Here is a 15,659-nt window from a genome sequence, read left to right as displayed (position 1 = left end):
AGGCACAGACTCATCATCACCAAATGCCATCAGCGCTGAGGAGTCCAACTGTATCTCCCCAGAATACTCCTCCGTCCCCTTGGCATGGCTCCTGGCAGGGGCAAATGGTGAACAGCCTGCCATTCCCCACCCTCCTCACGGCAGAGCTGCCATTCTGAGGCTGCACCCAGAGCATCTGATTTGCCGCACTTGAACTGAAAATCGCACACAACAGCTGAACGCTCTTTCCTCTCCTCCCTGCGCAGGCCCCAGTAGCCACCAAGACTAGGCCTCAGCCCAGGGGCCGTGGCTCCCTCCCTTGCCCCTATCCATGGTCTGCCACAGGTTTAGGAACTAGAAAGCTCACAAAGCCAGGCACCTGCATGGCTCAGGAAGGAGATTCTCCAGACCTGATCAACCCTGTGCTCCCTCAGTCCAGTCTCTCGCTTCCAGCCTTCAAGGGAAGGTGTAAGAAACCCTCTATGGGACCATTATAAAATCAATTGCCCAGAAAGTGACTCTGGTCAGGAAGAAAGTCAGTGGTCCGCTTGTGCCCGCAAGCAGGGAAGTTTTTGTTTATTTCTGTTACCATTCACCTAACTCAGGGGGAGGCTCTGAAGTTGCTCACTCTCGACTTACCTAAATTTGTCATTTGCACATTTTGCCATCTCCTGGTTCATCCTCTTTTCCAGATCATCATTAGTACTTGTTGTGTAGTAGCACCTAAGAGCCTCAGTTACGAACCAGAGCCCCATGTGCCAGACGCTGTTGTGATGAACTGGGGAAGTTCTTAATGTTTTCTCTGAGTACTGTGTTGGTGCCTCAGTGTCCCCATGGCAGTTCTTAAGTATCTGGCAGAGCAAAGGGCCAGTGCACCTAAATGCCTGGCACTCTGTCTTCTGGCAACTGATGGCCTGGGCCCCTCCTCTGCAAAGGTGCCAGCTGAAGGTGTTGGAGACAAAGGGATCAGGTGACCTCCTGGCCCAGGAAAGGGGCTGAGGAGAGAGCAGGGGCTGGGAGAGGTTGTTAGTCTGGAGCTGGCTGGAGTCAAGGGTGGAGGGCAGACCTGGGGGTCTGGCTCACTGCCCCCCAGAATGGACCCAGCCGAGGGGTCCGGTTCGCTGTATCTACAAGCTCTGTTTTAGACCCTGTTCCTGTCATTGAATAAACCTCTTGTTTTACTGGCTGGCTGCGAGTCACGTCTGACTGCAAAGTGAGGGTGCAGAACCCGGTGGCTTCCCCAGGACCCCACTGGGGTGGACTCGCTGTGGGAAGCGCACGGAGGGGCAGAGGATGCTGAATGCTCCAAGGAGAGACCCAGGAGGTGAAGACCTGTGAGCTTCTTGCCCTGAACAAGTCTGCTCCAAGGGAGAGGAGGCTCCCCAAAGTCCTGCCTGGCTTGGTGGGGAGCAGTTCCAGAGCATCGCCCGGTGACTCCGTGACAACTGGTGGCAGCGGCGGGACGTACTGCACCCCGTGAATGGCGCTGCTTGCAGTAAGTGACTGGGGAGCAGTAAAACAAAGGAGGGATAATGAGGACCAGGCGTGCTGAAGGCTCAGAGAGGGACGGTTTCAGGGGGCAGTTAACCTCTGGGAGTGTGTGACCAGCGAGAAGGACTGTTGGAGTAACAGGGTCCCCCTGAGGACTGCAGCGAGCAGTCTCAGGGGCGGAGGAGCTTGCCGCTCGACCCTGGGAGAGAGAAGGATTTTTGCAGTAGCAGGGTTCCCCAGGGGATTGCAGGAGCAGTCCCAGGGGCGGAGGAGTCTGCAGCTCGACCCTGGCAAAGAGGTGGTGACCACGAGAAGGGTTGGCACACCCGGGGTTCTTCCTGGAAACCATGTGGGAGCCAAGAGCACACAGGCCTGTGAGTCCAAAGCCACTTGGGAACAGTGAAGTGATCGCCTATCACCATCTCCTTGAGAAGGACATTGTGATCCTGTGCACAAAGAGAGGGTTACGCATGGGGAAATTCACCAAGGCACAGTTAATCGTGCAGTTGGAGGAGAAGCACTGCTCTGAGGAGCAGATTCCTGGCCCAGATGGGGCTACAAGAGGATCTGAGAGCAGCTGGAGCATCAGCCAGGCATCCCCGGGAGTCTGGTCCCCAATCAGACGAGGGTCTTCACGATTGGGTTCCCCATCAGGAGATTGGAGACGGATGGGATGGGAGCAGAGCCCGAGAGAGCGAGAGGACCATGAGAGAAAGGAAGAGCCCGAGGAAAAGCTGCATGAGAAGCAGCAGCAGCGTGGACTGGTGATGGTGGAGCAGAGAGACATAGGCGGCTGCCCAGGGGTCAGTGGGGAAACACGCCTGCAGGGGCGAGACCCTGGGACAGAGAGAACTGTGGTGGTGCAGCCCCAGATGCTGAGGGGCTATGGGACCTGGGTGCAGTTCCCTGGGGTGAAGCCCCTCGCCCTGCCTATGGCCCAGATCCCTGTGCAGACCCAGGAGGGGTCTGGCTGGCTGGTAGTTGGGGTTCTCCAGGATATCGGCTCGGAGGCCCTGTTGGGGGGTGACTGTCTCCCCTTGGGACAGGATCCAGGCCCCGCTCCTGTAACGGCTGAGGGTTTGAATTCAAATCCAGGGAACCAATTGGCTAGGATGGAAATGGTCAATGAAAATGCAAATGACCCGGCTGGCAGGGGGGAGGGGCTGCTGGGCTCAGGATACCTGCCTGCCTGTAACCAGCCCCCTGGGGCTGAGTGGGAGGGAGAGATGCTCCCCGCCCGCCTGCACACTGGAGAGGGGGCTCACGCTGGCTCTGATGCTGTGACCAGAGCAGAGAGCTCGCTGCCTGCCCCCACTGGGACAGCAAGAGCAGCGCTGAGCATGGGGGGAGCTGAGACCCCAGCTGAGTGGGGGGACACCCGGGCAGGGCAGGTCGGCTGCCAAACAGGTTTGCCTGGTCCAGACGTGCTGCTGGGAAGTGATTGCACAGCAGAGAGGGAGCTACCAGGGACAGGGCTCAGCGGGGCTGTGACCCCAGGCCCAGCCAGCAAGAGGGAACAGGACACACTCCCTGCCCCAGCTGCTGAATCCCAGACCGAGCTGCAGAAGGATCCCTCCTTGGAGAAGCTGAGGGAACTTGCTGGCCACAGCGCTGCAAATCCCCTTGGGGAAGGCTGTAGGGACAGAGTCCTGCAGGAGGAGGGATTCCTGTACCGGGAGTGGGCTCCCCAAGGGGAAGTAGAACTGGGGGGAACCAGGAGGCAGCTGGTGGTGCCCCAGGAATCCACAGGGTTCTTCCCGTTCGAGCTGCTGGATGGGAGGAGAGTGAGGGGACCCCTGGACCTGAAGGGGGAGGATTGGATGGAGAAGGGGGAAGACCCCCTGGGGGATCTCTTCCCTGAGGTGGGAGCCAATCTCCCCATTAGGTGTTCCCCATTCAGAGTCACTGGGAAAGCAGCCCAGAACCTGGAGAGAGAGGTCAGGGACATGCTGGCTTTAGATGAGATCCAGCCGTTTTACAGCCCATGGGCCTCACCCGTGGGGCTGATCCCCAAGCGAGACAGGATGATCTGGTTTTATGGGGGCTATCAGAAGCTTAAAGCCATCACAGTGTCCGATGCCGACCCCATGCCTAGGCCTGGGGAGATTCTAGACAAGCAGAGGGGGATGGACAACTTGGCCCTGGCAGACACTGATAACATGTGCATCTTTAGCCAGACCTGGGAGAAACAGGTGTCCCAGGTGAAGAGGGGGCTGGGCTGCCTCAAGGAGGTGGGACTGACAGTAAAAGCTGGAAAGTGCAAGGGGGGACGGCAGAGGTGTTGTGTCTGGGCCACAAAGTGGGAAGCGGCTGCCCAAGCCCAGAGCTGGCAAAGGCCAAGATGGGGGCTCTTAACCAAGAGAGCCCGAATCACAGACCAGAGGGCTGGGAAAAGACCCAATCCCAGCTTGAAACCCAGGGGTACTGGGGTGGCAAAGGGTGTGGGCTGCATAAACCTTCCCACATGCGGCCTGCAAGTGCAATCAAGCACACCCGACCTAAGGGAGGGCGTGAGACTGGACTGTACTGGTGTAACTCACACCAAGGAATGGGAGAGACGCTGGGGCATCCATGGGAACCTTGGTGGGTTCGAACTTCCCCAGGTCACTGGCTGAAGTGACCTCGCTCAGTTCGGTCTCGAAGGGGGGAGAGATGTGACGAACTGGGAAAGTTCTTAATGTTTTCTCTGAGTACTGTGTTGGTGCCTCAGTGTCCCCATGGCAGTTCTTAAGTATCTGGCAGAGCAAAGGGCCAGTGCACCTAAATGCCTGGCACTCTGTCTCCTGGCAACTGATGGCCTGGGCCCCTCCTCTGCAAAGGTGCCAGCTGAAGGTGTTGGAGACAAAGGGATCAGGTGACCTCCTGGCCCAGGAAAGGGGCTGAGGAGAGAGCAGGGGCTGGGAGGGGTTGTTAGTCTGGAGCTGGCTGGAGTCAAGGGTGGAGGGCAGACCTGGGGGTCTGGCTCACTGCCCCCCAGAATGGACCCAGCCGAGGGGTCCGGTTCGCTGTATCTACAAGCTCTGTTTTAGACCCTGTTCCTGTCATTGAATAAACCTCTTGTTTTACTGGCTGGCTGCGAGTCACGTCTGACTGCAAAGTGAGGGTGCAGAACCCGGTGGCTTCCCCAGGACCCCACTGGGGTGGACTCGCTGTGGGAAGCGCACGGAGGGGCAGAGGATGCTGAATGCTCCAAGGAGAGACCCAGGAGGTGAAGACCTGTGAGCTTCTTGCCCTGAACAAGTCTGCTCCAAGGGAGAGGAGGCTCCCCAAAGTCCTGCCTGGCTTGGTGGGGAGCAGTTCCAGAGCATCGCCCGGTGACTCCGTGACAACTGGTGGCAGCGGCGGGACGTACTGCACCCCGTGAATGGCGCTGCTTGCAGTAAGTGACTGGGGAGCAGTAAAACAAAGGAGGGATAATGAGGACCAGGCGTGCTGAAGGCTCAGAGGGGGACGGTTTCAGGGGGCAGTTAACCTCTGGGAGTGTGTGACCAGCGAGAAGGACTGTTGGAGTAACAGGGTCCCCCTGAGGACTGCAGCGAGCAGTCTCAGGGGCGGAGGAGCTTGCCGCTCGACCCTGGGAGAGAGAAGGATTTTTGCAGTAGCAGGGTTCCCCAGGGGATTGCAGGAGCAGTCCCAGGGGCGGAGGAGTCTGCAGCTCGACCCTGGCAAAGAGGTGGTGACCACGAGAAGGGTTGGCACACCCGGGGTTCTTCCTGGAAACCATGTGGGAGCCAAGAGCACACAGGCCTGTGAGTCCAAAGCCACTTGGGAACAGTGAAGTGATCGCCTATCACCATCTCCTTGAGAAGGACATTGTGATCCTGTGCACAAAGAGAGGGTTACGCATGGGGAAATTCACCAAGGCACAGTTAATCGTGCAGTTGGAGGAGAAGCACTGCTCTGAGGAGCAGATTCCTGGCCCAGATGGGGCTACAAGAGGATCTGAGAGCAGCTGGAGCATCAGCCAGGCATCCCCGGGAGTCTGGTCCCCAATCAGACGAGGGTCTTCACGATTGGGTTCCCCATCAGGAGATTGGAGACGGATGGGATGGGAGCAGAGCCCGAGAGAGCGAGAGGACCATGAGAGAAAGGAAGAGCCCGAGGAAAAGCTGCATGAGAAGCAGCAGCAGCGTGGACTGGTGATGGTGGAGCAGAGAGACATAGGCGGCTGCCCAGGGGTCAGTGGGGAAACACGCCTGCAGGGGCGAGACCCTGGGACAGAGAGAACTGTGGTGGTGCAGCCCCAGATGCTGAGGGGCTATGGGACCTGGGTGCAGTTCCCTGGGGTGAAGCCCCTCGCCCTGCCTATGGCCCAGATCCCTGTGCAGACCCAGGAGGGGTCGAACTGGCTGGTAGTTGGGGTTCTCCAGGATATCGGCTCGGAGGCCCTGTTGGGGGGTGACTGTCTCCCCTTGGGACAGGATCCAGGCCCCGCTCCTGTAACGGCTGAGGGTTTGAATTCAAATCCAGGGAACCAATTGGCTAGGATGGAAATGGTCAATGAAAATGCAAATGACCCGGCTGGCAGGGGGGAGGGGCTGCTGGGCTCAGGATACCTGCCTGCCTGTAACCAGCCCCCTGGGGCTGAGTGGGAGGGAGAGATGCTCCCCGCCCGCCTGCACACTGGAGAGGGGGCTCACGCTGGCTCTGATGCTGTGACCAGAGCAGAGAGCTCGCTGCCTGCCCCCACTGGGACAGCAAGAGCAGCGCTGAGCATGGGGGGAGCTGAGACCCCAGCTGAGTGGGGGGACACCCGGGCAGGGCAGGTCGGCTGCCAAACAGGTTTGCCTGGTCCAGACGTGCTGCTGGGAAGTGATTGCACAGCAGAGAGGGAGCTACCAGGGACAGGGCTCAGCGGGGCTGTGACCCCAGGCCCAGCCAGCAAGAGGGAACAGGACACACTCCCTGCCCCAGCTGCTGAATCCCAGACCGAGCTGCAGAAGGATCCCTCCTTGGAGAAGCTGAGGGAACTTGCTGGCCACAGCGCTGCAAATCCCCTTGGGGAAGGCTGTAGGGACAGAGTCCTGCAGGAGGAGGGATTCCTGTACCGGGAGTGGGCTCCCCAAGGGGAAGTAGAACTGGGGGGAACCAGGAGGCAGCTGGTGGTGCCCCAGGAATCCACAGGGTTCTTCCCGTTCGAGCTGCTGGATGGGAGGAGAGTGAGGGGACCCCTGGACCTGAAGGGGGAGGATTGGATGGAGAAGGGGGAAGACCCCCTGGGGGATCTCTTCCCTGAGGTGGGAGCCAATCTCCCCATTAGGTGTTCCCCATTCAGAGTCACTGGGAAAGCAGCCCAGAACCTGGAGAGAGAGGTCAGGGACATGCTGGCTTTAGATGAGATCCAGCCGTTTTACAGCCCATGGGCCTCACCCGTGGGGCTGATCCCCAAGCGAGACAGGATGATCTGGTTTTATGGGGGCTATCAGAAGCTTAAAGCCATCACAGTGTCCGATGCCGACCCCATGCCTAGGCCTGGGGAGATTCTAGACAAGCAGAGGGGGATGGACAACTTGGCCCTGGCAGACACTGATAACATGTGCATCTTTAGCCAGACCTGGGAGAAACAGGTGTCCCAGGTGAAGAGGGGGCTGGGCTGCCTCAAGGAGGTGGGACTGACAGTAAAAGCTGGAAAGTGCAAGGGGGGACGGCAGAGGTGTTGTGTCTGGGCCACAAAGTGGGAAGCGGCTGCCCAAGCCCAGAGCTGGCAAAGGCCAAGATGGGGGCTCTTAACCAAGAGAGCCCGAATCACAGACCAGAGGGCTGGGAAAAGACCCAATCCCAGCTTGAAACCCAGGGGTACTGGGGTGGCAAAGGGTGTGGGCTGCATAAACCTTCCCACATGCGGCCTGCAAGTGCAATCAAGCACACCCGACCTAAGGGAGGGCGTGAGACTGGACTGTACTGGTGTAACTCACACCAAGGAATGGGAGAGACGCTGGGGCATCCATGGGAACCTTGGTGGGTTCGAACTTCCCCAGGTCACTGGCTGAAGTGACCTCGCTCAGTTCGGTCTCGAAGGGGGGAGAGATGTGACGAACTGGGAAAGTTCTTAATGTTTTCTCTGAGTACTGTGTTGGTGCCTCAGTGTCCCCATGGCAGTTCTTAAGTATCTGGCAGAGCAAAGGGCCAGTGCACCTAAATGCCTGGCACTCTGTCTCCTGGCAACTGATGGCCTGGGCCCCTCCTCTGCAAAGGTGCCAGCTGAAGGTGTTGGAGACAAAGGGATCAGGTGACCTCCTGGCCCAGGAAAGGGGCTGAGGAGAGAGCAGGGGCTGGGAGGGGTTGTTAGTCTGGAGCTGGCTGGAGTCAAGGGTGGAGGGCAGACCTGGGGGTCTGGCTCACTGCCCCCCAGAATGGACCCAGCCGAGGGGTCCGGTTCGCTGTATCTACAAGCTCTGTTTTAGACCCTGTTCCTGTCATTGAATAAACCTCTTGTTTTACTGGCTGGCTGCGAGTCACGTCTGACTGCAAAGTGAGGGTGCAGAACCCGGTGGCTTCCCCAGGACCCCACTGGGGTGGACTCGCTGTGGGAAGCGCACGGAGGGGCAGAGGATGCTGAATGCTCCAAGGAGAGACCCAGGAGGTGAAGACCTGTGAGCTTCTTGCCCTGAACAAGTCTGCTCCAAGGGAGAGGAGGCTCCCCAAAGTCCTGCCTGGCTTGGTGGGGAGCAGTTCCAGAGCATCGCCCGGTGACTCCGTGACAACTGGTGGCAGCGGCGGGACGTACTGCACCCCGTGAATGGCGCTGCTTGCAGTAAGTGACTGGGGAGCAGTAAAACAAAGGAGGGATAATGAGGACCAGGCGTGCTGAAGGCTCAGAGGGGGACGGTTTCAGGGGGCAGTTAACCTCTGGGAGTGTGTGACCAGCGAGAAGGACTGTTGGAGTAACAGGGTCCCCCTGAGGACTGCAGCGAGCAGTCTCAGGGGCGGAGGAGCTTGCCGCTCGACCCTGGGAGAGAGAAGGATTTTTGCAGTAGCAGGGTTCCCCAGGGGATTGCAGGAGCAGTCCCAGGGGCGGAGGAGTCTGCAGCTCGACCCTGGCAAAGAGGTGGTGACCACGAGAAGGGTTGGCACACCCGGGGTTCTTCCTGGAAACCATGTGGGAGCCAAGAGCACACAGGCCTGTGAGTCCAAAGCCACTTGGGAACAGTGAAGTGATCGCCTATCACCATCTCCTTGAGAAGGACATTGTGATCCTGTGCACAAAGAGAGGGTTACGCATGGGGAAATTCACCAAGGCACAGTTAATCGTGCAGTTGGAGGAGAAGCACTGCTCTGAGGAGCAGATTCCTGGCCCAGATGGGGCTACAAGAGGATCTGAGAGCAGCTGGAGCATCAGCCAGGCATCCCCGGGAGTCTGGTCCCCAATCAGACGAGGGTCTTCACGATTGGGTTCCCCATCAGGAGATTGGAGACGGATGGGATGGGAGCAGAGCCCGAGAGAGCGAGAGGACCATGAGAGAAAGGAAGAGCCCGAGGAAAAGCTGCATGAGAAGCAGCAGCAGCGTGGACTGGTGATGGTGGAGCAGAGAGACATAGGCGGCTGCCCAGGGGTCAGTGGGGAAACACGCCTGCAGGGGCGAGACCCTGGGACAGAGAGAACTGTGGTGGTGCAGCCCCAGATGCTGAGGGGCTATGGGACCTGGGTGCAGTTCCCTGGGGTGAAGCCCCTCGCCCTGCCTATGGCCCAGATCCCTGTGCAGACCCAGGAGGGGTCGAACTGGCTGGTAGTTGGGGTTCTCCAGGATATCGGCTCGGAGGCCCTGTTGGGGGGTGACTGTCTCCCCTTGGGACAGGATCCAGGCCCCGCTCCTGTAACGGCTGAGGGTTTGAATTCAAATCCAGGGAACCAATTGGCTAGGATGGAAATGGTCAATGAAAATGCAAATGACCCGGCTGGCAGGGGGGAGGGGCTGCTGGGCTCAGGATACCTGCCTGCCTGTAACCAGCCCCCTGGGGCTGAGTGGGAGGGAGAGATGCTCCCCGCCCGCCTGCACACTGGAGAGGGGGCTCACGCTGGCTCTGATGCTGTGACCAGAGCAGAGAGCTCGCTGCCTGCCCCCACTGGGACAGCAAGAGCAGCGCTGAGCATGGGGGGAGCTGAGACCCCAGCTGAGTGGGGGGACACCCGGGCAGGGCAGGTCGGCTGCCAAACAGGTTTGCCTGGTCCAGACGTGCTGCTGGGAAGTGATTGCACAGCAGAGAGGGAGCTACCAGGGACAGGGCTCAGCGGGGCTGTGACCCCAGGCCCAGCCAGCAAGAGGGAACAGGACACACTCCCTGCCCCAGCTGCTGAATCCCAGACCGAGCTGCAGAAGGATCCCTCCTTGGAGAAGCTGAGGGAACTTGCTGGCCACAGCGCTGCAAATCCCCTTGGGGAAGGCTGTAGGGACAGAGTCCTGCAGGAGGAGGGATTCCTGTACCGGGAGTGGGCTCCCCAAGGGGAAGTAGAACTGGGGGGAACCAGGAGGCAGCTGGTGGTGCCCCAGGAATCCACAGGGTTCTTCCCGTTCGAGCTGCTGGATGGGAGGAGAGTGAGGGGACCCCTGGACCTGAAGGGGGAGGATTGGATGGAGAAGGGGGAAGACCCCCTGGGGGATCTCTTCCCTGAGGTGGGAGCCAATCTCCCCATTAGGTGTTCCCCATTCAGAGTCACTGGGAAAGCAGCCCAGAACCTGGAGAGAGAGGTCAGGGACATGCTGGCTTTAGATGAGATCCAGCCGTTTTTACAGCCCATGGGCCTCACCCGTGGGGCTGATCCCCAAGCGAGACAGGATGATCTGGTTTTATGGGGGCTATCAGAAGCTTAAAGCCATCACAGTGTCCGATGCCGACCCCATGCCTAGGCCTGGGGAGATTCTAGACAAGCAGAGGGGGATGGACAACTTGGCCCTGGCAGACACTGATAACATGTGCATCTTTAGCCAGACCTGGGAGAAACAGGTGTCCCAGGTGAAGAGGGGGCTGGGCTGCCTCAAGGAGGTGGGACTGACAGTAAAAGCTGGAAAGTGCAAGGGGGGACGGCAGAGGTGTTGTGTCTGGGCCACAAAGTGGGAAGCGGCTGCCCAAGCCCAGAGCTGGCAAAGGCCAAGATGGGGGCTCTTAACCAAGAGAGCCCGAATCACAGACCAGAGGGCTGGGAAAAGACCCAATCCCAGCTTGAAACCCAGGGGTACTGGGGTGGCAAAGGGTGTGGGCTGCATAAACCTTCCCACATGCGGCCTGCAAGTGCAATCAAGCACACCCGACCTAAGGGAGGGCGTGAGACTGGACTGTACTGGTGTAACTCACACCAAGGAATGGGAGAGACGCTGGGGCATCCATGGGAACCTTGGTGGGTTCGAACTTCCCCAGGTCACTGGCTGAAGTGACCTCGCTCAGTTCGGTCTCGAAGGGGGGAGAGATGTGACGAACTGGGAAAGTTCTTAATGTTTTCTCTGAGTACTGTGTTGGTGCCTCAGTGTCCCCATGGCAGTTCTTAAGTATCTGGCAGAGCAAAGGGCCAGTGCACCTAAATGCCTGGCACTCTGTCTCCTGGCAACTGATGGCCTGGGCCCCTCCTCTGCAAAGGTGCCAGCTGAAGGTGTTGGAGACAAAGGGATCAGGTGACCTCCTGGCCCAGGAAAGGGGCTGAGGAGAGAGCAGGGGCTGGGAGGGTTGTTAGTCTGGAGCTGGCTGGAGTCAAGGGTGGAGGGCAGACCTGGGGGTCTGGCTCACTGCCCCCCAGAATGGACCCAGCCGAGGGGTCCGGTTCGCTGTATCTACAAGCTCTGTTTTAGACCCTGTTCCTGTCATTGAATAAACCTCTTGTTTTACTGGCTGGCTGCGAGTCACGTCTGACTGCAAAGTGAGGGTGCAGAACCCGGTGGCTTCCCCAGGACCCCACTGGGGTGGACTCGCTGTGGGAAGCGCACGGAGGGGCAGAGGATGCTGAATGCTCCAAGGAGAGACCCAGGAGGTGAAGACCTGTGAGCTTCTTGCCCTGAACAAGTCTGCTCCAAGGGAGAGGAGGCTCCCCAAAGTCCTGCCTGGCTTGGTGGGGAGCAGTTCCAGAGCATCGCCCGGTGACTCCATGACAACTGGTGGCAGCGGCGGGACGTACTGCACCCCGTGAATGGCGCTGCTTGCAGTAAGTGACTGGGGAGCAGTAAAACAAAGGAGGGATAATGAGGACCAGGCGTGCTGAAGGCTCAGAGGGGGACGGTTTCAGGGGGCAGTTAACCTCTGGGAGTGTGTGACCAGCAAGAAGGACTGTTGGAGTAACAGGGTCCCCCTGAGGACTGCAGCGAGCAGTCTCAGGGGCGGAGGAGCTTGCCGCTCGACCCTGGGAGAGAGAAGGATTTTTGCAGTAGCAGGGTTCCCCAGGGGATTGCAGGAGCAGTCCCAGGGGCGGAGGAGTCTGCAGCTCGACCCTGGCAAAGAGGTGGTGACCACGAGAAGGGTTGGCACACCCGGGGTTCTTCCTGGAAACCATGTGGGAGCCAAGAGCACACAGGCCTGTGAGTCCAAAGCCACTTGGGAACAGTGAAGTGATCGCCTATCACCATCTCCTTGAGAAGGACATTGTGATCCTGTGCACAAAGAGAGGGTTACGCATGGGGAAATTCACCAAGGCACAGTTAATCGTGCAGTTGGAGGAGAAGCACTGCTCTGAGGAGCAGATTCCTGGCCCAGATGGGGCTACAAGAGGATCTGAGAGCAGCTGGAGCATCAGCCAGGCATCCCCGGGAGTCTGGTCCCCAATCAGACGAGGGTCTTCACGATTGGGTTCCCCATCAGGAGATTGGAGACGGATGGGATGGGAGCAGAGCCTGAGAGAGCGAGAGGACCATGAGAGAAAGGAAGAGCCCGAGGAAAAGCTGCATGAGAAGCAGCAGCAGCGTGGACTGGTGATGGTGGAGCAGAGAGACATAGGCGGCTGCCCAGGGGTCAGTGGGGAAACACGCCTGCAGGGGCGAGACCCTGGGACAGAGAGAACTGTGGTGGTGCAGCCCCAGATGCTGAGGGGCTATGGGACCTGGGTGCAGTTCCCTGGGGTGAAGCCCCTCGCCCTGCCTATGGCCCAGATCCCTGTGCAGACCCAGGAGGGGTCGAACTGGCTGGTAGTTGGGGTTCTCCAGGATATCGGCTCGGAGGCCCTGTTGGGGGGTGACTGTCTCCCCTTGGGACAGGATCCAGGCCCCGCTCCTGTAACGGCTGAGGGTTTGAATTCAAATCCAGGGAACCAATTGGCTAGGATGGAAATGGTCAATGAAAATGCAAATGACCCGGCTGGCAGGGGGGAGGGGCTGCTGGGCTCAGGATACCTGCCTGCCTGTAACCAGCCCCCTGGGGCTGAGTGGGAGGGAGAGATGCTCCCCGCCCGCCTGCACACTGGAGAGGGGGCTCACGCTGGCTCTGATGCTGTGACCAGAGCAGAGAGCTCGCTGCCTGCCCCCACTGGGACAGCAAGAGCAGCGCTGAGCATGGGGGGAGCTGAGACCCCAGCTGAGTGGGGGGACACCCGGGCAGGGCAGGTCGGCTGCCAAACAGGTTTGCCTGGTCCAGACGTGCTGCTGGGAAGTGATTGCACAGCAGAGAGGGAGCTACCAGGGACAGGGCTCAGCGGGGCTGTGACCCCAGGCCCAGCCAGCAAGAGGGAACAGGACACACTCCCTGCCCCAGCTGCTGAATCCCAGACCGAGCTGCAGAAGGATCCCTCCTTGGAGAAGCTGAGGGAACTTGCTGGCCACAGCGCTGCAAATCCCCTTGGGGAAGGCTGTAGGGACAGAGTCCTGCAGGAGGAGGGATTCCTGTACCGGGAGTGGGCTCCCCAAGGGGAAGTAGAACTGGGGGGAACCAGGAGGCAGCTGGTGGTGCCCCAGGAATCCACAGGGTTCTTCCCGTTCGAGCTGCTGGATGGGAGGAGAGTGAGGGGACCCCTGGACCTGAAGGGGGAGGATTGGATGGAGAAGGGGGAAGACCCCCTGGGGGATCTCTTCCCTGAGGTGGGAGCCAATCTCCCCATTAGGTGTTCCCCATTCAGAGTCACTGGGAAAGCAGCCCAGAACCTGGAGAGAGAGGTCAGGGACATGCTGGCTTTAGATGAGATCCAGCCGTTTTACAGCCCATGGGCCTCACCCGTGGGGCTGATCCCCAAGCGAGACAGGATGATCTGGTTTTATGGGGGCTATCAGAAGCTTAAAGCCATCACAGTGTCCGATGCCGACCCCATGCCTAGGCCTGGGGAGATTCTAGACAAGCAGAGGGGGATGGACAACTTGGCCCTGGCAGACACTGATAACATGTGCATCTTTAGCCAGACCTGGGAGAAACAGGTGTCCCAGGTGAAGAGGGGGCTGGGCTGCCTCAAGGAGGTGGGACTGACAGTAAAAGCTGGAAAGTGCAAGGGGGGACGGCAGAGGTGTTGTGTCTGGGCCACAAAGTGGGAAGCGGCTGCCCAAGCCCAGAGCTGGCAAAGGCCAAGATGGGGGCTCTTAACCAAGAGAGCCCGAATCACAGACCAGAGGGCTGGGAAAAGACCCAATCCCAGCTTGAAACCCAGGGGTACTGGGGTGGCAAAGGGTGTGGGCTGCATAAACCTTCCCACATGCGGCCTGCAAGTGCAATCAAGCACACCCGACCTAAGGGAGGGCGTGAGACTGGACTGTACTGGTGTAACTCACACCAAGGAATGGGAGAGACGCTGGGGCATCCATGGGAACCTTGGTGGGTTCGAACTTCCCCAGGTCACTGGCTGAAGTGACCTCGCTCAGTTCGGTCTCGAAGGGGGGAGAGATGTGACGAACTGGGAAAGTTCTTAATGTTTTCTCTGAGTACTGTGTTGGTGCCTCAGTGTCCCCATGGCAGTTCTTAAGTATCTGGCAGAGCAAAGGGCCAGTGCACCTAAATGCCTGGCACTCTGTCTCCTGGCAACTGATGGCCTGGGCCCCTCCTCTGCAAAGGTGCCAGCTGAAGGTGTTGGAGACAAAGGGATCAGGTGACCTCCTGGCCCAGGAAAGGGGCTGAGGAGAGAGCAGGGGCTGGGAGGGGTTGTTAGTCTGGAGCTGGCTGGAGTCAAGGGTGGAGGGCAGACCTGGGGGTCTGGCTCACTGCCCCCCAGAATGGACCCAGCCGAGGGGTCCGGTTCGCTGTATCTACAAGCTCTGTTTTAGACCCTGTTCCTGTCATTGAATAAACCTCTTGTTTTACTGGCTGGCTGCGAGTCACGTCTGACTGCAAAGTGAGGGTGCAGAACCCGGTGGCTTCCCCAGGACCCCACTGGGGTGGACTCGCTGTGGGAAGCGCACGGAGGGGCAGAGGATGCTGAATGCTCCAAGGAGAGACCCAGGAGGTGAAGACGTGTGAGCTTCTTGCCCTGAACAAGTATGCTCCAAGGGAGAGGAGGCTCCCCAAAGTCCTGCCTGGCTTGGTGGGGAGCAGTTCCAGAGCATCGCCCAGTGACTCCGTGACAGCTGTACAAACAGAACAAAAGAATAGTTCTCATCCAAAAGATCTTACGAATGCTTTCGACACCAGTGCTAGAGAGAAACGCTGTGACTCCTCCACCATTGCCTTCTACTATACCGAGGTAGGCAACCTGCGGCACACAAGCTGATTTTCAGTAGCACTCTCACTGCCCGAGTCCTGGCCACTGGTCCAGTGAGGCTCTGCATTTTATTTTAAATGAAGCTTCTTAAACATTTTAAAAACCCTATTTACTTTACTTATATATTGTAGACTTATAGAAAGAGACCTTCTAAAAATGTTAAAATGTATGACTGGCACGCAAAACCTTAAATTAGAGTAAATAAATGAAGACCCAGCACACTGCTTCTGAAAGGTTGCAGACCCCTGTACTATACTAACAGTTAAGCACTTACGCGTACTCTTTTCTATTATTAGCCTCTTTCTAGCGTAGACAGTACTTTGTCTCAACTCCAGGTCTACTTCACTTCCTTAGTCAGCTCTTTCGAAGGACTTTGCCAAAGGCCCTTTGGAAGTCCAAAGAAGCAATTTCATCTGGTACTCCTTTATCCACTATTTTGTGGACATACTACAGAGTACCTGTAGCACGTTTTCCTATCTAGTTGTGCTGTTTTGTAGAAGTCACTTCCATTGAGGAGCTTTATAGTCATCTCATCCCAGCTGCAGTAAGGCTCACCAGTGCAATTCCCAGCATTGGCCTCAACTCTTTAAAGAGAGCGACA

At 58.4% G+C, this 15,659-nt stretch overlaps 1 protein-coding gene across 1 annotated transcript in view; it reads right to left on the bottom strand.

The window, feature by feature from the left end:
• The window catches only part of HR (HR lysine demethylase and nuclear receptor corepressor), a 75,423-nt gene that overhangs the window by 59,265 nt on the left and 499 nt on the right, over positions 1–15,659 (bottom strand). Inside the window, 1 exon segment of the mRNA XM_050939835.1 lies at positions 619–744. The gene's annotated coding sequence lies outside the window, so the exon portion shown is untranslated.

This window comes from Gopherus flavomarginatus, chromosome 2, assembly GCF_025201925.1.
Source record: "Gopherus flavomarginatus isolate rGopFla2 chromosome 2, rGopFla2.mat.asm, whole genome shotgun sequence".
NCBI lineage: Eukaryota > Metazoa > Chordata > Testudines > Testudinidae > Gopherus > Gopherus flavomarginatus.
The sequence above is the reverse complement of the archived record's forward strand: the minus strand, read 5'-3'. Positions and strand labels throughout refer to the sequence as shown.